This window comes from Vespa crabro, chromosome 7 (assembly GCF_910589235.1).
Source record: "Vespa crabro chromosome 7, iyVesCrab1.2, whole genome shotgun sequence".
Classification (NCBI taxonomy): Eukaryota; Metazoa; Arthropoda; class Insecta; order Hymenoptera; family Vespidae; genus Vespa; species Vespa crabro.
The window spans coordinates 7312146-7335070 of record NC_060961.1 but is presented as its reverse complement, the minus strand read 5'-3'; the positions used below and the strand labels follow the sequence as shown (position 1 = coordinate 7335070).

Here is a 22925-nt window from a genome sequence, read left to right as displayed (position 1 = left end):
AGATGTGCATTATTACGTTGCACTTAGTCATTTCCATCGCGATCATAATTTTTTTCAATGGATTTATGTTAATTAGTGCGCTTCTAACGAGCAATGCATACGCGTTTCGGTCTTCCGTTGTAATCATTTCTTTCGCTCTGCTTTTATCTCTTTCTCTCTCTCTCTCTCTCTCTCTTTCTCTCTCTTGGATCATTGAATCAACGAGCTCGTTCCATCGTTCCATCGTAAATTATAACGTCAGCGTCGTATTCCATTCTGCTGGAAAATTCGAAACCGCTACGAAGCCGCGATAAATCAGGAGGGTTATTATCGAAAATGCTTTCGATGAAAGACAAGATTTATCTTTCGATGGAGGAAAACAAAAGAAAAGAATAATGTTTTTCACAACGAATTGGACCGAGTTGGAATAGTTTGAGACTAATTTCTTCGCGATTTTGTCATAAAAGAAGCGCATTTTGATGTTACTAGATGAGTGCTATTATTCATCAAGCTCGTTTGTTAGATGAAAGCTTTGAAACGAGAAAGAATGCTTTACTTCTTATGTTTCTCTTTCTTGTTTTTCTCTCTTTTTTTCCGTTTATTTATTTGTTTTTTTTTACCTCCACATCTTCCTTTGAACATGTTCACTTTTAGATGATTGTTCCTTTCGACTGCATGATCTCTTTAGTTAAGAATATATATACCTACGTCAGTAGTAGCATTGTACTATTCGCACGTTTCTAGTACCTTTAGACTCTTCTACTTCATCTTTCTCTCTCTCTCTCTCTCTCTCTCTCTCTCTCTCTATCTATGTATCTCTATCTCTGTCTTCTCGTATATTTGTATCATTCTCCGAATATACTAGTAAACACAAAATGCAACTTCTCTTATGCACATTGTTATATCTATGTAGGAGTTGTCGAGGTTTTTCTCTTTCTCTGTCTCTTTTTTCCTCTCTCGTCTTTTCGCATCTTCTTTTCTTACTCCTATAGCTATTTTCTTATACGTCTCTTTGTAATAGTTATTTGCCATCTACTGGTGCCTACCAACAAAGTCTACCATATGTCTATCTTGTGTCATAATTTATTCCTATCTTCTTAAAGAAATTTCAGATGAAATACAAAAAGGACAAAACCTATTTAACGTCGGAAATCACACAGTCAAGGTGTTTCGTTTTTTTTTTTTCAATAATTTTTGTTTTAATTAATGACGACGAATAAAGAGAATAGTTTGCTTTTACAAATTAATAAATAATTCTACGTTCCATAGTTTCTTCAAAATAAAAACTCGACGTGAGAACGTATCTTCTTCTTCGAGCTTTTATTTATTACGAGAGTAATACGTGGAATAAGCGGAACCACATTTCAACAGATCGCGACTGGCAGATCGCGACTTTTACGGTGACTGAATTTCAAAAAGTCAAAATTACTTTCTCTGTGGAACACCCACCGAAAGGAGACTAATAATGCAAATACTAAGAATCTATGTCCAGAACGTGAGTCATATGTGACCATCTTACATGCATTTCTATATTTTATAATATATATACATATACAGGGTGATCCTTTTAAGTAAGGTTACCTAAATATTTCTTCGCGTTATTGTAATAGAAAAATATTTTTTATATAATGCGAATGATGTCAAAGGACTAATATCTGGCAAGGTAATATTTTTTAGACTTATCAAAATCATCAGTGCTTTTTCTGACACATGAATAAATTTTTGTTTATTGCATCGTGCAACTGATCAAAGAATACATTCAGATGTGTATAATAACATGACCTTGAAATGATCTTGGTTTATGAAAATAAAAAATTTACATAATACATTTACTGAAATATCCAATGAGTGACTGTATAAGTCATTCAATTGCTTCATACTCTAGGATAGTCTTGGTCAAAGCCTATCCTATGGCAATTGGATGTTCATTGGACGTTCTAAGAAATATATTACTTACGTAAAAACTCCGAAAAAAATGACGTTATGAAAAAAATATTCTTACCAGATATTGGTTCTTTGATATCATGCATGTTACGTAAAAAATATTTTTTCCTTCATAATAAGTCGAAGATATATTTAGGTGGCCTTATTTAAAAAGACCATCCTATATATATATATATATATATATATATATATATATATATATATATGTACGTCGAGTGTATATGTAAATTATAGGTACAAACTTTTCAGATTAAGATAAATTAGTTATAAACGTTGTAAAAGGTTCAATAATAATTAATTGTTTAATTTAAATCGTATATCAGTTTATTTATCTTGTAGAATTAAATGTCAGTAAAAAATATATATGGTTGAAATTTTTCTATTCATATAAATAAATTAATTTCATTTAATTTTCATTGTTTCCGATCGCGTTTATTTTCCATTATCAAATCGATTTATTTTCATTTTACATTTATCGAAATTAATACCCATCTGCGCTATCGAAGATTATTTTTAAAAAATGACATTTCTCTATTCGTAAATCTCGTGGTCGAGTAAATTTCAATTTTTGCTACTATCGACGCACGTGTCTCTAATAGGACAAGTATGAAACGTCAAAGTAACACGTTCATATAGAATGAAACAGGCGAGTGCTGCTACTAGCGAATCACTATAAATTGTATCGATGTCGTATATCACGATACGATTTTGTAAATATCCGAAGAAACGAAAAAGGGATTTTACAATGTCTATCTTTCTAGAAAGTACAGATGCACGAGTGCACATATGCGTTAACTTATGTACCTATATATCTATACAAGAAAGTCTCATGGGCATCTTTTATTTTTCAAAGAACATATATCAACGAACGTGTGTAACGAAATCGGCATATCACGAAATGTTTCTATTTTGCGAACGAGATATGCTGAAAGAGAGCGAACAGGAAAATACTATATTTTTTCTTTTCTCTTTATTTCGGCCATATATCGTGGTCCCACATGACGTACGCGAAGCAATTTTACGGCATTATACCGTTTTCATTGATTCACTACACACCACTCTTGTGAAACTCTGCTGGTGACCATAATTTCGAGTCATTACGACTCCAATTTTGCTGGTTATATGCGAAAATATAAAAAAAAAGGAAAACAAGCGAACGACTCGCGCTAAAAGGTTGCATAATTTTTATTCCGAGATCGTACACTCGAAACGGTCCATAAACTTGTTTCCTCTCTACAAGAGAAATGTAGCCTTTTAAGCATGGCGTTCCGCAAAATGGTGCGTAACGAGCGAATACGATTACTGGCGATTGAAATGCTCTCTGAAAAGAAGAGAAAGAGAGGAGAGAGAAAGAGAGAGAGAGAGAGAGAGAGAAAGAGAGAGAGGGAATGATAACACCGATTAATCGAACACATTTTATCCGCAAGTTTCGTTCACGGTCTCTACTTTTCCGTATCCGGTTGACCTGTCTCATTTTCACGTTGGTAAATGGTAACGAGGCATATCTAAGCAGTTGATGCGTTTCATATTTTACGGAAAGGGAGACAACTAGTTTCCTGCTTGTTAAAACAGGAATATTCAAAGATGCAAGTATGGTACGAACGGACTGCTTCCGTGCTGGATGGAAACCGTGCATACTGTATACGTGTGATATACTATGTGTATAAGCTTAACAAAGCATCATGTAGAGATAGGTACGAACGAATTCAATTCTCTTCACATACCAAGCAATTAAATGGAAGCTAACAAACTATTCATGAATTAATAAATTACATAGCTCGTTCCTGATGATTCGAGAGTCAATTCTATATACTTTTAATGAATAAATACGACAAAATAGTTGTATAAATTATTTTATATAAATTTCATAAACAAACCTGAGTTTTATTACATTTCGCTGTACATGTTAACATATGATTTTTGAAGTTCCGTAGGATTCAAAATGTCTCATACTGATTTCTTCTCCATGTGAATATATGATCAGTAATGTATAATTTAACAGTTACAATTAGGAAGAAAAAATTTACAAAAAGTAAGTAATTTAATGTATAATTAAATTTGGGAAGAAAAAATTTTAGAAATATATTGAAATATGCAGCTATTCGCCCGATAGTACTTCGCCCGATAATTTAGATTTAGATTTCGATATATCGCAAGTAATATCGACTCAGGTCTCACCACATGGAGGTTGCTATATCTGGAGACCCTCTAGCTAACGGTAACTCTATTCTTTTATACCATTCTACGTTATCAACATCAAATCAATGGAATGATTATCGTTCCACGAGAATTTAGGTCTCAAACGCTGAAATTGCAAACTCAAATGTAACCACATATTCGGAAACCTACTTACGCATAGTTCGACCGTCGCAATATCGCAAGCTTCAATCACCACTATGGAGCATGACCGGACGTGCTTTCGCAACAATAACTCTGGGTCTGAAGATTGAACCTTACCGCAACCACGAATACTTACGCGAGTGTCCCGGAAACACTCACGCGAATACGTTGAGTATGTTGAAGCCAAGCTTGGACTTAAACGCGACCAAGAACACCCACAGAAATGCTCATACACCCACACACTCACAAATATCTTTCTATTTTACTTGAACATGAGAAAAGAAATTCTTTAACACTTCAGGTGGAAAGATTTGTTGAACATCCGTCTAAGAATTTAAATTTCTCTATGATAACTTTTCGCTACGTGAAAGAAACGAGAATTAATATATCAATTGCTGAAAATCATTGAGCTAAAAATTCATTAACTTATATTAGGGCCTACAGGCTATTATTCTATTCTTTATCTTTTATCAATGACTCTACTCGAGTTTTTCTTTAAAAAGTAACAAAATTGATTAAATGTTCCATTAATTCTTATTTAAACACACAATATAAAATCCTTGAACGTTTCTTTTTGGAAACGATTATTCTTATTATAAAAACAAAAAATCTTCAATTTCGCTTGTAATCTGGAGATTATCCATCGCAAATTTTTATTTATTATTTATTTGAACTCGTTAATACCGATTCTTTATTATTATTTTTACGAAAGAAAAATATTTAAAAATGCATTAATATATTTAAAGTGCAAATAATTATAAATGCGTATGAAACAAGAAGACTATCCTAATCTACTAAATAAATAAAGAAATAAGAAAAATAATCACAAGTAAATCTCCAGATTTCAAGAATTACTCGTGGTCATTCAATGCTCTTCTACTAACTAAATATAACCAATCACAAAGGTCGATTCGGACCCTTTGTCCTAGACATGATTAGTGATCGAAAAGACTTAAAAATTTACATACTACTTAAGAAGTTCTGCAATGGCTTCAAAACACTCGTTTGTGATTTAGGTCGAAATTGAGGGTGGTTGATTCGTAGATGAGGTAGGTCGACATCGAAGTTGAGATCCTCTTCAATGATGCATTGACTCTAATACGCGGTAATTATTTACTAACGAACGGTCAATGAATTTACTTCGCGAAAGTCTATTGTCTTTTATAAATACGGTCAGTGAGATTGTCAAAAAAACAAAAAATTTTGCAAATAAACATTGTCTCTAACGATTGCATTGCACGCAATGTAAGTTCACTGGTTTTAATCGCGAAACACGAACGAACAAACACTGCTTCTATTTCGCAATATTTTTATTTTTATTTTAACGATAAAAACACTCGAATTAATCATTGCGCCGTTTTTCTGAAACAGAAAAATATGAATAAAATTTATAATATCATTGTTACAGAAAAACATTGTTGAAAATATTGAAAAAAGGTTTAATAAAAAATAGACTTATTTTAAGTTTTTGTTAATGCCAGTGCGATGGAAATCTTGATAATGAAAAAAGAATCTATATAATAATTATAAATGAATTCTTATCGCGATCGTACTGGCAAAGTCAGTCAGAAATTCGTTTTTGTTGATATTAAAAGCAGTCAATAATTCCAAATTGAAAATTTAATCGTATAAATATACTAAAGTAAAATTCTGAATTCAAAATTTAATCATATTCCTGTATTAAATTAAAATTGTTTTATATTTGACGTGTGTTACGAGATATAGAATGTTAAAGCGAATGTAATATTAGTTCATTATACCCCATGTACATATATTCTTTAAATAATTATAAAATAACAAAAAATATAAATTATTTAAGCTAAGCTATATGGAGAAAGTTAGATTTGATATTTATTTGTCGGAATATTAAAAAAGATTAATTCAATAACTGCTGAAGTTGTCCGCCTGCGAGTTCCTGTTTGTCTTATCGGTCAGCATTGACATAGAGGTTGAAATTTACATCTATCAGCAATTACACAAAAATGATTATATATTCAAAACAGTTTATTAACTATTTAATGTTTAAGCAAATATAGTTTGATTTAATCCTAATTAATTATACTTATAATAATATACAACCATCATGTATCGTTAAAATAAATGTAAAATAATAGAAAATATTAATTATATATGCGTATCTATACGAAAGGAGAAAGCTGCGATATTTACCCTCTGCAATATTAATGAAGACTGACTTAATAAATATCAAAATCATCCGATATTCGTTTTTGTTTATATTACCGATGGATAACGTTTCTGAAGCTGAAATTTGTATCTCATTAAATTCCGCATACAATTTAATTTGAATTCAAAGTGTGTTAATAAATGTGTTACGTTTAATTAAATAACATTAAAGAATATAACATTTATAATGACATATTACGCTGCTAATTGTCAGATAAATTTTTCGAAGAATTTCCATAAATGCAGTTTCTTTCATATAATGCAATAATATTAAAAATCGTTAATATTAAGTTTACAATAAAAATTTTACGAACGAAATAAATCATGTCATTTGAAATAATATTATTACGTATAAAGGCAAAATAGGTAGTTCGATATTCGACAAATTCACGAATAGAGAAAATCAGGAGAGAATCCAGTATGTAAAGCACGATGGTACTATCAGAAATGGTCCTGGTACTCTCGTTTGAGTAGCATTAGTACCGCGTGACGAGTGTGGTCTCACGTCCTAATAGAGTCAACCGCAGCTTCTGTCGTGTTTAGTTTCGCAAACCTTCAAGTCTAATTCCTGCTGTCGTTGCCTGCTGCCGCTGTTGCCTCTATCATTGAGATGGTGTTAGTTAAACGGGGTTGAACGTTACACAAAGAATAAATGTCATTTGTTAGCAAAGTAAGAGGCTTGAAATGGAAAAGGCATAGAAAATATGAAAAAATTGAGTGATGATATGCGACGAATAAAAAATAAAGAGAGAGAGAGAGAGAGAGAGAGAGAGAGAGAGCGTGCGAGAGGAATAGAAAAGAGCGGTTGGGTTAAGACTGGTGAGAGCCGAGGAAACATTAATTACTCTTATCTGTGCAAACAGTAGGTCCGTTACAGGCAAGCGCGGTTGGCCTCGGAGACTCGGCAACTCGTCCAGTTAGTTGCGGCCTGCCCTCGTTCCGCAAGCCCTAAAACCGCGTCGCTTTCAATCGCATTGACCCTCGACGACACTTACTCTATCTCTCTCTTCCTCTTCTCTTTCCACCCTTTCCTATCAACTCTCTCGGTCTCTCGTTTCTCGAAATACATCAGTGGGGGCGGTTAAACGAGCCATGTCGGTCTTGTGGTAACCGACGAATGAAAGCCATCACTGATCGAACACATACGAGAAGGCACGTATCAAAATTCAAGATGGTGAGCTTGATGTTGGAACGTTTAAACAAACGAGCTACATAACGACTAAACTCACCTCGGGCGACGCGACAAACCCGCAAAAGTCGAGAAAGTGGAGATGGTTTGTATGGTAAGCCTTCGTGAATTGAACGTGAGACAGTGTACGTGTATATAAGTGAAAGAGCGAGAGAGAAAGACTCCTCCAAGCAAGATCTCGCCTATACGCGAGAAAACTTCTCTCTTTCTCTCTCTCTCTCTCTCTCTCTCTCTCTCTTTTCCTCTCTTAGTCCCTCTTTCCTCCTCATGGCTGACCCATTTGGCCAAGGTTCCCTCGAACGGTGGCACGTCGCTTAAGCTCAATTTACGTAATATCGACGTAAGAGCCACCGAGTAAAGCAAGGCACGATGAAAAAGTGTTTGATATGTGTGTGTGTGTGTGTGAGAGAGAGAGAGAGAGAGAGAGAAGAGTACACATACACATTTTACGTTAGAATCGAGGTGAGCCAGCATGCCGTCTGATATAAGAGCGCCTCAAAACTTAAAGTCCTCTCCCATTATAATGCCACGAGCGCTAACTGAATATTTCACGATACTTTTGGATGCCTCTTCCGTGTCGTATCAGATTCTCGGCTGACCTGTCTGCACCAACTACGTGTAGATATACTAATGTCGGTGTTCGTACTCTCGAAGGAAACTCGACTTCTTCTTCTTCTTCTTCTTCTTCTTCTTCTTCCCTCTCGAGCATTCAGTCGGCTCTTGTCTCCTGTCTCTCACGAGCCGAACCCGACGTTTTCAAACGAGCCAAGTATCTAACCACCCATCTACTTTACAAAACAGACAGAAAGAGAGAAATAGAGGCAATACTTGTATTTGGAATGTATACCAAGCGGATATTCCATTACTATCTCTTCTCGATTTACGAAATTTTTAAGAGAGAAATAAAGAAAGAGAGCAAGAGAGAGAGAGAGAGAGAGAGAGAGAGGAAGATGAAGTATCGGTCACGATAAAATTTTTCTCGTTACTAGAAAAAACAATTTATTTCCCTCTAATGAGCTCGACTTCGCAAAACTAAGTGTCCTCCTTCTCATGAGTGCTTTCGTCAGAAGAAGAAGAAGGTAGGAAGCTACCCGTAAAGTTGTGGTAGCTAACAAACTTTAGGTACTCACGGGTTGCCTGTAAAACGATTCACCACTAGTTTTTTCAATGTACGAGTGGTAATGTATAATATCTTATAACGTCTATGTTAAATACATTATTAATAACGAAAAAAAAGTTATTTTTTGAATTTACTTAAAAACTAAGGAGGAAAACATTGTTATAAAAATCAGGATTAACTGCTCGAGCAGCATTTCTGATGATTTATACAAAACGATCGAAAAATTTTGCTCCAGTTGGAAAGTTCGAAAGTAGAAAAGTAAGGTGGGAGTACGTTGGATTTCTTTAGATAATTAACCCTAATGATGCGTCCATTAGAGTAGAACGGTCTAAGTACAAAATTGAAGAAGTTACTTTATTCTCTCTCTCTCTCTTTCTCTCTGTTTTTCTTTCTTTCTCCTTTATTCCCATTCTTTTTATCTCCTTTTCCTTCCAAATTTTTTGCAACTAAAACCACGGCAAATAATGCCATATTTAATAGAAGTGCAATAAATATACGAAATTTTTTGTAAAATGAATTAAAACTGGTGAACCGTATTATTAAAAGCAATTAATCGAAAGTTTAGAAATACAATATACACGGATATGTTAGGTATGTATAATATGATCGTGTAATATGCTAATAGAAACACGTTGCATTTTTATACACCAAACAAGCTTCCCTTCGTCACAAATCGATGCAAACGAAAATAAAAACGTCTTTATATTGATCGAAAAAGAATTTCCATTCCTTTTTTACGAATTTCTCTATACCGTGAAAGCATAAACTTGTTACTCCGATAGAAACATGTTCGGGTTGATCTATATTGTATAGAACGGAAATCTGAAAAAGAAAAAAGTTTGATAAGAGAAATTTTTTTTTCTTGAAATTCACTTCGAAACATATCTAAATAGTCGAAATAAAATTCCTTAAAGTAGAGCAGCAAATGGCAAATTTAAAAAAGAAAAATTCTCCTTACTAACGAATCAGAAATATCTTGAGGAGAGAAAAAAAGAAAAGAAGGACGCTAATTATCATCCATTAAAGCTAGCAACTCGGGCCAAATCTCGAGTCTACGTTTCGTCCACTTTCGAGAGAAAACTTTACCGAGGACTTTGGAGTAAATTGATGTATGGAATGTTCATGAAAACCTTCGTCATCTGTGTTCGAAGTGGGAATTAATTGGCTCACTGGATTATTTGCTCTTATTTGACGATAGACAACGAATATATGTATATTGGTACCTTGTCAATGACGGCGATAAACTGATCTTTTTCTCGAATGAATTTCTCCAACGAACAACGATGGAGAATTGGAGGATGAACTAAGATTCATGAAAGAAACTCGGTACTTGTGATTTTCCGCTTACGCGAGCGACGTTACGTTGGGATTTCTACATCGTTTCTTCAAATGAATTTCCTTTCCCGTGCGCGGATTTCAGAAAAGACGAGAGAGCAAAGTAGGAAGAGACAGAAAGAGAGAAAAAGAGAGGAAGAGAGAGAGAGAGAGAGAGAGAGAGGGAGAGAGAGAGAATGACTGCTTGGAGAATCTCGTTCTCGTTACAGTATACGACATGTCCCACGGCGGCTCAACTCAGAGATACCGGACAAGAAGACGGAAACATGGCGGATACTTAAGTTACGATAATACACTTCATGCCTCGAGAAAAACGATAATGAGATATACACACATAGAACAAATTTCAAGCCTGTAAGGAGTTCGAAGTATCATGGTTATTGGATCATTTTATTAACTTTTAAGAATTGAATTTTATGCATTCGATTAGTTCGTCTTTTTGAATCTAATAAAATCACATCGATAAACCTACTGATTCAGAATCTTGACGACGTTGATCAAGAGTTTAATTCGAATTCGAGTAAGATGCAATGTCAGTGAAATGTCTTAAGAGTATACGATGCTACGTAGAAATTTCAAAAGATGATAAACTTTACATTTTGCGAAAGATCTTTCTGTCTGCCTCCCTCCCTCTCTTTTTCTCTCTCTTTCTCTCTGTCTCTGTCTTCTTCTCTCTTTTCTCTTCATCCATCTCGTCTCTCGGAAGGAAAGAAGTTTTACAGGAATACAAATGAAGGCTTAAACTTGAAGATATCCGGAAATACATCTTCTCGAAAAATTCTCCCTGGCAGAAGCGCTCTCGTGCTTCGATTTTTACAGGGGATCCTTGTGAAAGTTCGCGAGCACGTCTAACGCTCTATAGGAACAGGGCTATGGTTTTTCAAACTAATGCTTCTCAAACTCTTAGACACTAGTTCTTCAGTAGTTTCGTAGTATCAAGAAGCTGTAAAAACCTCATAGCTTTATCAGAAAAGAAGTAATATGTAAAGTAGACGTCAGTTTTTGAGAGTCACCAGTTTATCAGGCACAAGGAATAACAAATTTTTCTTCTGGCATATTTAACGACTTAAAATTTTTCACTGAAAGTAAAAAAGAAATACAAAATTTTTGATAAGACGCTTGCTTAAAATATTTCGAAAAACGAAATATAAGATCAACGAGTTTTCTCACAGATCCTTCAGCGATCTCGTCGTTGTAGTAGAAGAGGACGTTAATCGTTCGTTCGTTACAAAAGTGCCGATCATACAGAAGAGCACGAAGACGACGATAATCTTGCTCAAAATTCGCCAACGTCGTTCGCCATTAAGTGCCGTTCGAGTTTGCGCGAGCGTCTCTTAATCCGGAATACCCAAGATAGTGTTGGTAAGGGTGAAGGCAAGGGGTTTGGTCCGTAGGGTGACAGAAGCCAAGGGGTGATTCTGGCCGTTCGCCAAACAACCCTCTCGAGAGCCGCGAAACCGAAAAACTTCTCAGAGTCGCGATCTTCGGCCTTATATTTTCCTTCTCTCTCTCTCTCTCTCTCTCTCTCTCTCTCTCTTTCTTCTCCCCTCCCTCCTTTCACTCCCTCTCTATTTCTTTTTCTCTCGCTCTTTCACTGCGTTCGATTTAACATGAATAAATAGTCATGTGAGAGCCTAAGTAATCCCATTACCGTTGATGGCCTTGGCACGTATGCCGAAGCGAAGTGAACGAAGTCTCGAGATTCAACCTTCTTCGTCTAACCCTCCCCAAATCGTGAAACTTCATTTTCCTTTTCGTTTCTCATTCATTCTTCCTCTTTTTTCCATTTTATAGCATTGACGTATGAAATTGTTCTATACATATATTAAAAATGTATAATAAAATTAATGAGACATATGTTCGACGAATTAATTTAATTTTTATTAATGACAAACGTGATAATTATTTTAGGAACGTCAGAATTATAGAACAAAGACTTTATCGCCAATTCGTTTGATGTTATAGAGAAAGAGAAAAGAAATTTGCCATTAAGTAAAATCATTTTTCAAAACTGCCAATTCGTGTGGTTCTTTTTAAGTTCCGTTATAGCCCCACTATTTCTATCTGCACCATGCTTTTCATTCCTTTCGCTTATCGTTCAAACTAACAGGAACTTAAGTAATTATAACGACGTCAAAGCTGGTCATTAACGGCAATCTGTCTTTTTCAATCGATTTTCTTCTCTTTTTTCTCTCTCTCTCACTCTCTCTCTCTCTCTCTCTCTCTTTCCCTCTTTTTCTTTTCCCCTTCTGCAAAATCGTACGTTACACTCGAGTAAACTCTTCCTCACGAAAGAAATCATTTTCCAAAACGAAACATACTGCCTCCAATATAAAACGCAAGTTTTAAAAGTTTCTCTTGTCTCCAGTTTTTTTCGTCCTCACGTTCGAATTTCTTTCTCTCCTTCTTTCCTCCTTCTTTCTCTTTCTTTTTCTTTCTTTATCTTTTGTTCGTGCACAGTTTAATACGAATTTAAAAAAGTTACGGCATGCTTGAGAAACGCTATTATCGTTTTGTCGACCAGTACGGTACTCTATCGACTAAACGACGAAATCAACGTTTCGTAGCTTCGACTTTTTTTTCTCCTTTTATTCGAAACCTACCATTCTCCTTTTCCTACACCTTACATTTTTTCCGTACTGTTTAACGCGAACTTAAAGGATTACAAGCCATTTAAATAACGCCGTTAACAAGACTGTTCAGCTTAAAAAATAATTTTCGTATTCTACTATTACGCTTGGTATAATATTTCTTTTTATTTTCATGTTAAATTAAATTCTCTCTCTCTCTCTCTCTCTCTCTCCCTCTCTCTCTTTTATAAATAACGTAGTATTATTTTATGAAAAATATTCGTATAAACATACGTTGGATGAAATATTTCTTCTAATTTACTTGTTACGTCGAAAAGAAAAATGTTTCCCTCTGAAAATTAAAAAAAAAAAGAAAAAAGAACAGATTTAAGAAATCTGGATCTTTTGCCTACTCACCTACTGGTATATTATTTTTAAAATAGAAACATCATATGAATTATTTTCCATTTAAGATCGTCAGTACTTGGAAAAACGTTACGTGAAAATATCATGGTTGTTTACCATGGGATGTTGACTACCCCTTGACCTCGAGCTTTTTTACGCACCATCACCATCATCATCACCTTTCTCTTCTATATTCATCTCCCTCGCAAAAGCTTCTACTTCGCACGCTAAATATTCATGATACGGGACCGCATATCTCGGCCATTGTTTTAGGTTGCAGTGTGGAAATATCCATAGGGGTAGATGATGCTTCGAGAATTCCCTTAGTACCTTCGTGTTTTCCTATCTATCTGTCAGGACCTTCTCTATCCCGTATTCAACTACTCAGTATTATACTATATATTTATTTCCATGCGCGAATATATCTTTTGAACGCCTTCAACCTTCGTATTAGGTCTTGTGACGTATCTCATCGCATTTCGTATGTATGTATATATTCTTTGCTATTACTTGCTGTTGCTTCTTCGTAAAAGATACACATATGTCATTTGATATTTGAAATATTTAACAATTTAAACAAAAGTTTAATAATAATGTCTTTTAAATATACATTCTAATATATAATGATGGTTACAAAACGATATTTTTATTTTCATTGTTCTTATTTTTTTTTTCTTTTTTCGGTTTTTTTTTTTATAATCGATACACAACGATACATTAGTTTTCTAAAAGATAAATCCGAAAATAGTTGGTCGAATATCCTGCCATCGTGATGGACACATAAATTTTTTAATTGGAAGTCAGCATCGATCAGATAAATTTTTCATCGATATAATACGAAATATGCCTACATATATTTAAAAACTAAATAAATGCTTGAAGGTATACGTTATTTTTTCAAAATTCATTCTTCAACACGATACAGAATGAATTTGATCGTGATACGTTACAACGTTATTTAAAAAAAAAGAAAAAAAAAGAAGAATTTATGGACAAAAAGGATAGAAAAAAAACGTAAACATAATCTTCCTAGGCTATCGAAACGAATCGATGTTATAGTTCGAATAGGAGTGATTTACGTTGAGCGTATACCACCTCCTTTCTATCGATTTTTTCATTTCGGAATCCGAATATATATATATATATATACACACATATATATATGTGTATATATATAAACATGTATATGTACGAATGCAACTACTGACAAAATATCCTGTCTATTTCTGCTCACGGATAAGCAGTAAAGCATTCATACGTGACCTACGAAACGAAATGTATTTGTAGAATGAAAACGAGGAATGTAATATTGTACTAATAACCATGGACAACGAATGTTTCGCGACAAATATAAACTATCTCGGTTAGTACATGAAAATCTGTTATATATTAATATATAATTTATGATACATATATGTACATAAGTATACCTAAAAAAGAAAAAGAAACTGGATAAAATGAAGGTCATACAATATCTTAATTTTATGTTCATCGAAGTCACAGAAAACATCGAACGAAAAACGATTAACCCAATTACACATAACCCATCGCATTTGCATAGTCGATCCTCGTGAACGTATGAATCACACGTAGAAGCAGCTTACTTTGACAAATTTTCTCGTTTACCAAGGAAACGAGAGTCTCGGGAACAGAGAAGATAGAGAAATGACGTCGTCTATTTGTTGCAAAAAAAAAAAAAAGAAAAGAAAAAAAGAATAAAAAAAGAAACGTTAACGACTACGTGATTTATACTCTAAATATATAGATTCGTATGTACGTAAAAAGAAATGAAACTACGAAGAAGAACTCCTGAATGTTATAGAAGATCTTTGTTCCATTATTCTCTACCAATGTGTGTTGTGCTTACACACATCAAACCGTCACCACATTGATTTACACCGAGTGTGCGTAGAGATGTAATGCCTACTGTTATTCCCGGTAAACATGTTTCCGTTGTTTCTCCTGAATAACATGAACACACGCCTATCCGATACCTTCGGGTTGATTATCCCACGAATACCAGTCTTTACGATCGACTGTGTAACTTCTTTTTCTCTTTAAACGAATTTTATGACGTCGAGAAACGAGCTATATATTTAAACTCGTTGTTTACTCGATCTTTTAATTCACTTATCGTATAAATAAAAAAAAAAACTACGTATTTTACATTTTATTACATATTTGTACCAAACATAAAAGTTATAACAAACGATAAGAGAACTTTCAAAGTATTAAAAAAAATATACTATATTGTGTATATATGTGTGTGTGTATGCGCGCGCGCTTGAAACATTTTATTTGCATCGTAATCATATCATTTTAAAAAAAAATACCGCAAATAGGAAAAATACAAAAAAATATTTTACAATCAGCAAACGCAAGTATATCGTTACTTATATAGATTTATAAAACATGTTCTTAAGTTTGATATAGGTATACTTATGTATTTACGCATCGATACAACCTTTCTTACCTCTACCTATTTCTCCTTCTTACAAGGATGGGAACGTAGCTCGAGCGTATTAAGCTGATCCGAGCTTTACGATCGATTACATAACCTGTTTACGTTTCGGCTCGCACGCGAACTGTTACGTTTACGAGATACTGCGAAGGTCTCGAGTTACCACTCGTTTAAAATTCTCTATATATATATATAGATAGGTACAGACCTATAGAATGCGTTTACAGTAAATGTGTGAGTATGTATGGCCCTGTGTGTGTGTAATGTAAGCTCCTGCTGAACTGACTCGTTCAAGACACCCCATCCAACGAACGTAACATGTAAAACGAATAAGTTCAACTTACTCCGGCTCTTTTTTCCTATCCTTTCGAAAAACCTCTCCTTTTCTCTTCATATTTTTTTTCTTCAATTTTCATTCGTAAAATGTAGTTTCTTTTTGAAACTAAGGAAAGAGAAATTAGAAAGTAATTTTAACCGTAGAATCGTTGAACGTGTATAGATTATGTAGGTATCACTTACGACCAAGTTTTCATTTATTTCCTCCTTCGTTTACTTTCGTACAAATATAGATCTTTCCCTTACGAAAAAAGAAGATATATATATATATACATATAAAAAAAAACAATGGATTATTTTATTCAATGAGTTCTGATCTCTATTTACGCACTTCGAACACGTTTCTGAGGTAGGACAAAGAGAAAAAAAAGAATCGAAATAGAGAAAAAGAGTAAGAAGAAATTTCTCAGAGAAATTACGTCGAGTAAAAAAAGAGAATTTCAAAAACGTCAGATTAAAATAAATAAGAATACTATTATGAGATTATACGAGTTCTAAATATGCCACGGAACATTACATGATACGTGCTTTATACCGAGCCAGAGTCCTTTCTTTATTATCCTCTTCTCATTTATTACCACGCATTTTATATGCTCATACGAACAAAAAAAATCCAGACTCACTCTTTCTCATTCTCTCTCTTTTTTCTCGCTCCCTTTCTCTATCTCTCTCTCTCTCTCTCTCTCTCTCTCTCTCCCTTTCTCTCTTTCTGTGTTGGAGATTTTCGAAAAGAGATTCGTGTAACAATAATTTCATTATAAATTTGTACTTTATTTGATGAATACAAATGTTTATCCTTTTTCCTCTCTCTTTACATACGCATAACGTCGCTAATTAATAATTATAATCACATTCATGATAAGGTAAAATCAGTTGTTTTTCTCGACTCCATTACCGGTAGATACAATATTTTAATGAAAATACAAAACATAGACGAAGTTCATCCTTCTCGTCAACAATGTAGCCGTCTGGTATAAGAATTTATTTACCTATATATCTACGTACACGTAAAAATATATATATATGTGTGTGTATGTGTATCGCCCCGAGAAAAGAGCACGGACACGAGGATTACGGGAAAAGGCATGAATAAGGCAAGAAAATAGAGTCACGGAAAGTAGAAAACATCGAAAGAAAGTGTTACGTGTAAACTTATATATCATATATATGCATTCATGTAACCATGTATGCATACTTAGTAACATACAATCCTTGGAAAAGACAAAATATCATGTATGTATATATATATATATATATATATATATATATATATATATATATATATATATACAAAGCCGGCAAATCTTTTCTAAAGAACGTAAGCTAGCGCTTTGGAAAAATCATATGATCTGTCCGTCCTGAGGTATGAGTATTATAAACGATCATTCCTTTAGTTTTTATTTATTTTTATATCTTTTTTTCTTTTTTTTTTGTTTTCTTTCTTTCAATTCTTGAATACTTTGAAACGGTTTTGAAAGGTAACTCGATATATGAAGGTCGAGTTCCGCTTTAAAATACGTTTCTACATTGCATCCCACTTGCTTGCACTGTACCTATCTCTCTCTTTTCTTTTTTCTCTCTTTTTTTTTATTTCACTACTGTACTTGTTTAAGATAATATCGCGAAATTAAGTTCGATTCAAGCATATGTACTTAACGCCCTTCTGCCAGCGATAAGATCCTTTTAAGGGTCGATTCTTTTCACCCTTCTTTTTCGACAAGTAACGAGGGCTAATATCCCTTACAGAATCGAGAAAGATGTTTCTTTTTGGATTCTATCGTTCCAGTGGCTAAAGTACATCGTTAAGTAAAACCTTACACAGCCAATCCACGTTCTTTGTTCTTGGATATATTAAACACCTAGACTATCGTAGTTAACAGTGTGCTAGGGTAGATACGCAATCCTCTGCATCCACGAAATATTCTTAAGAAGGGCTAAAGGTGCAAATTATTTCTTGGTGTGCACCTTACTTTTCCAAAGAGCTACTTCAAATTCGAATTAGCCAATTTCCCGGGGCGAGAATTGGCTCAATTGGCTGAACTTCCTACAGTTGAAATTGAAGTTATTCAGGAATAGAAACAGGCTCTGGTATATCATGAATTTAAGTTCATTCGGATAGCTGAGTTGGTATTCATTGTATTCAGTTTAAACATTTTTAACCTATTCATGCTTTATAATTATATATAATAAACGACCAAAAATGTACTCTCTCTTTTTCTCTCTCTCTTTCTCTTTGATTCACACAAACATGTAGTAAAATTTATCACAAAAAAGTTCGAAAAAACGATTCGTTTCGAATATTTTCTGTGTACAAGTTTGTGGATGTTACAATATATATGTAATTGATGAATGCGAGAATCGATGTTTCATTGTCTTGCACGTTGACCAGCATTTTGTTGTAAATAAATCAAATTTTATTACATTCGAGGAAAGATCAATTTTCGTTATCAACGCTTAAAGATTCATAGTTTTTCATCTTACTGATAAATTTTGCTATAATATCCTACAGTTTTATATTCTAGGATTTACGTTTTTTCTGGTTTATTTTTTTTATTTTTTTTTTACTTTTTATAGAAGAATTACGCATCGATCTTGCACCTACTAACAAATTGTTTATCTTCGTTCAAATCGTTTCTGACGCGATGAAAATTTTTATTGGCAAAGACAACGTCAAGAACGAAAAGGACTCTATTACCGGCGAAATATTAAATCTTTCATCGTTCCGTAGTAATATCCGGCCGACATAAAATCGTGCGCTTTTATCCTTAACGTTCAATGTAACAAAGCAAATTTATTTCCCGGCATGTCCAAGAAAAAGTAAATAAATAAATAAAAAGATAAACAAAAATAGGATATAAAGAAACAAAACAGAAGAAAGAAGGAATTAACTGATAATACTAATTAAATCTTATCAAAGATATAATAGCTATGCATTATTACAAATAAAAACAGAAAAAAAAACAAAAAGAACGTAGAATTTTACATTTATTTCGACGTTGTAAGTTTGAACTTTTAAATATGACGTAAGAGGATTCGAGAAAGCGAAGAAGAAGGCAACATAGGTAAGTAAAAGCTGTAAGAAGAGTTTTCAAGGATCGAAAATTCACGTGGAATCCTTTCGAAGACGTAGAAAATGTTGAAACTCTTGTGGAAGAGAAGAAGATTGGGTTGCACGGTTAGAAGGGAGAGGTACGAGTAAATAAACCGAAGTTCACCAGGAACACATACGTAATTCCGATGTTGCTACCGCACGATATATCTCGTAATTAAGATCCGAAGGTAAGTGTGTACGATATCAAGATTTACGAGGATATAGCGAAGGAAAGGTCGTTAACGAGTTAAGGATGGACCAAAGGTAACGAAGTAAATTGGAAAACTCATTACTCGGAGTCTGCAAGGCGAGAGCCATTGTATACATCTATGCATGTATGCGTGTATGTATACGCGCGCGCGCGTGCTTTATGCCATGCATTTCTGTGTATGTATACACGGTCAAGTCGTCCAACGTTACATGCTTCACGATGAATTAATTAACATTGCCGTGGGTTTCTATGCGGCACCAAATACGCTAATGCGCGTAGTTGGTTTACGCGTCTCTACTTAAAAGCAGCTAAATGTGGATGTTAAATGCGGACGTTAAGATTTAGTAACCGAACAATCAGCATCCTTACCATTTTACTGCGACGTTAACGTGTTCGTCGTAACATTTATACGTAACTAAAAAGGCCTGAGTCATTCTGAAGATCGATTGTATAAGCTAACTTAAGAGTCACTTGTAGGTCATTTATGTTATGAATGTTAGTCAGGATCGAGGATTTTTCTCTTGAAAAAAAAAAAAAACAAATGTGTACGTATATTACAATGTTTCTCTGAATTTTTACCTTGAAAGTCAAGCACATTTATTTATTTCACTAACTACCAGAATTAATGTTGAAATAAACCAACGGAAAAAAGTAAAGAAAAAGAAAATCGATACTAATAAGTTTCTCGATTAATTTCAATTCAAGTACTTCAATTAGTAAAAGTAGTTTCAGTAGTTTCAGTATGACAGAAACGTGACATCCCTTTGCATTTCTTCGTGTATTTTAATCGGACTTCATCTTGTCACCAATAGCTTTCTCATTTATAACAGGCACGTTAGTTATTCGTTTTGCGAAAAAATTATCACAGGTTAATTTCAAATTGAACAGGTTAGTTTTAATTATATGAATATTTTTACGTTCACTGTAAAAAAAAAAATAAACATTTTTACAGTTTAACTCTCCATTAATCTATTTCACCGCCTGTCGTTCTACTTTTAACTTTCTTCGACGGACCATAAATTCGTAGTTCGAAAAATGTGGACACAGGACAAAGCCGTCGTAGAAATTTCATGGTAAAATAGAGAATACGGAGGCGACGGATCGTTTACCGGAGGATATCCGCGAGTAACCACGGATTGGCGTGGCCGAATTACCGGCTTGCGAGTCATGTCGAGTCCAGACGAACGGACATCGGAACGATCGATAGATTTCTCTCTCTTTCTCTTTCTCTCTTTCTCTCTTTCTCTCTCTCTCTCTCTCTCTCTTTCTTTCTCTTTTTCTCTCTCGAACATTTCTTCTTCGCTTAGGTTGGATAAGCTAAAACGAAACTATGGCGATTTTTCGATAGTTATGAAACTAGAAAGAACAAGCGTTACGTGTCCATACTATAACATAAAGCGTATCGTTACTGCGAATTTTCGACAAAATATTATACTTTGTCGGTAGGTATATCGACTTAAAAGTAGCACGCTCGGTCTATTCGCTTTTTAATAAAGTTCCAAAATACGACAAACTTTTCCGGTAGAAATTCTCTCGGGATAAGGTTGAAGACGGGATGAAGGAGAGAGAGGGAGTAAGATCCCACAAACTTTAGACATTGAAGACCTTTTGTAGATCTTCGAGTCGCCGGTGACTTCAGAGAATGCGCCAAGTTCGCGTTCGATAAGTTTTACAAGCAAGTAAACACATGAAAGGGAATTTTTTAAGTGCCATTACCTTGTGCTCTTGGATTTGTGCTTTCTGCATGAATACTGAACGCCCGACTCTTTCTTCTATAAGAAAGAAAAAAAGAAAAATGAGAAAACAAGTCGACGGTTAATTTAAACAACATAATTCGTTTAACTTTAATCAAATATAAATAGAATATATGCAAAAATAAATGGAAGTATTTTAATTATATCGAAAATTTCTTAAGTGCATTAATACCGTTCATATAATTAATATGAGCGAACAAGAGGCAATTGTATCGTATTTACATAATTTTCTATACGGTCGATATCAAAACCAATTATATCCCAAAGAATCCTCGTTTCCCAATGGTTCGAGTTAATGAGTACCTATCTCTATTTATTCCTTACAAAAGCGAATGTAATATACATTATGTATAATAATCGATAAGTCTATTTTCGTAATAAACTAAGCTTGGAATAATAGTAAGAGGCGAGGTGGAAAATGATATCATAACAATACATCATTCGATTCAAATAAGGAATTATTTAAGATAATAAAGCATTAATACAATAATTAAAAAATGAAACTCTTCGACAATATAATATTTTTTAAAGAGAAAAATAGAAGACCATTGTCAATTATTTCATTGACGTTATTTGTCGCAATTGACACGCCAATGGGGAATATAACGTAAAATAATTTCAAAATGTCCATTGAAATCATATGATGTTTATCGATGAAAAAGTAAACAATACTATGAACTTACACAAAATGAAGGTTATCTACGCGTATCTCTTATGATAGTTCATATATACGTATATATATATAAAGATTGATCGTAACAGATCAGTCGTCATAGCTCAGCTGTACGAGAAGGACTCCATCACAGATCGATCGTCGCTAAGTTGCCTACCTTCGTGTTTGATTTATATTCGAACGGTGATTCTCACGATGTCTACGTATAGAACTGAGTAAGTGAGAAAGATATATATATATATATATATATATATATATATATATATAGAGAGAGAGAGAGAGAGAGAGAGAGAAAGAGAGAATGGCTCGTTATCCGTGGTTTCAATGGCGCGAAGTGGTTTACATCGTCGTGTATGGAGGATGATCAACGTTTGCGGTCGAACATCGATATCCGTTCTCAAGGGCACGAAGTGGTTGACAGGACTCGAACAATCAACGATTTCGAGGGAATGCTCTCGTATATACACTATGCCTATCGTGGAAACTATCGTAGAGAGATAGAGATTCTATTTTAGCGAAGGTAACTACATACATAACTACATACGCACGTATGTATACATATGTAAGTGTTTATGAGTGAAGCTGTAAGCTGGCGAGCAAATGCGAGAGCGTAAAATTACACACATGTGTAAGTACACGCATGCGTATATGTATACATAGTATTTCGCCACCTCGAGGAAACAGGTCGTACCGTAAACAGTACGACCTATAGTGTTTTAATTAAAACCTTCGAGATATAAGTCATTAAATTCATTCGAAACATCCAATTCTAAAGTATATCTTTTTCGAATTTACATTTCTATAATTATCCGTACCAACACACTATTATTTTAATGGTATTAATTAGATCATTTCATGATATACATTTTATAAATTTATCTTTCGTATATCTTTCATATGTATACATATATTTTTGTTTTATTTGATTTTTAACTGAATATTCGACAATTTCTTTTTCTTCCTTTTCTTTTTTTTCGTAATTCTCTAGATTGAAAAGTGATTAAAATTTCGATCGTTACTTCGTATGTAGAACATCGGTAGCAGAAATCACATGGCTGAGAGAATCAGGCAGCGAAGGCATTTACACGCGAGGGATGATTGATCGAGGTCCCCTTCCTCGTTCTCACTTTCTCTCTCTCACTTTCTCTCTCTCTCTCTCTCTCTCTCTCTCTTCCTCTCTTCCTCTCTTTCTCTCTCCCTCCTCTCTTTCATTCTCATTTTATTTCTCCGCCTGTCCAACCCACGAGACTATCCTGTCGATCGAGTCTTCTCGACATGTCTTTTTAATCTGGTTCATTCTTCATCGTAATTCAAACCTGGTTTTACAACGTGA

The 22925-nt window shown here is 34.1% G+C and overlaps 1 protein-coding gene across 1 annotated transcript in view; it reads right to left on the bottom strand.

The window, feature by feature from the left end:
* LOC124425460 (zwei Ig domain protein zig-8-like) overlaps nt 1-20907 on the bottom strand; it is a 181579-nt gene extending 160672 nt beyond the window's left edge. Inside the window, exons 1-2 of the mRNA XM_046965809.1 lie at nt 20882-20907; nt 5232-5625 (exon numbers count right to left, since the gene is read on the bottom strand). The gene's annotated coding sequence lies outside the window, so the exon portion shown is untranslated. The remainder of the gene's footprint in view (nt 1-5231; nt 5626-20881) is intronic.
* Between the last annotated feature and the right edge of the window lie 2018 nt (nt 20908-22925).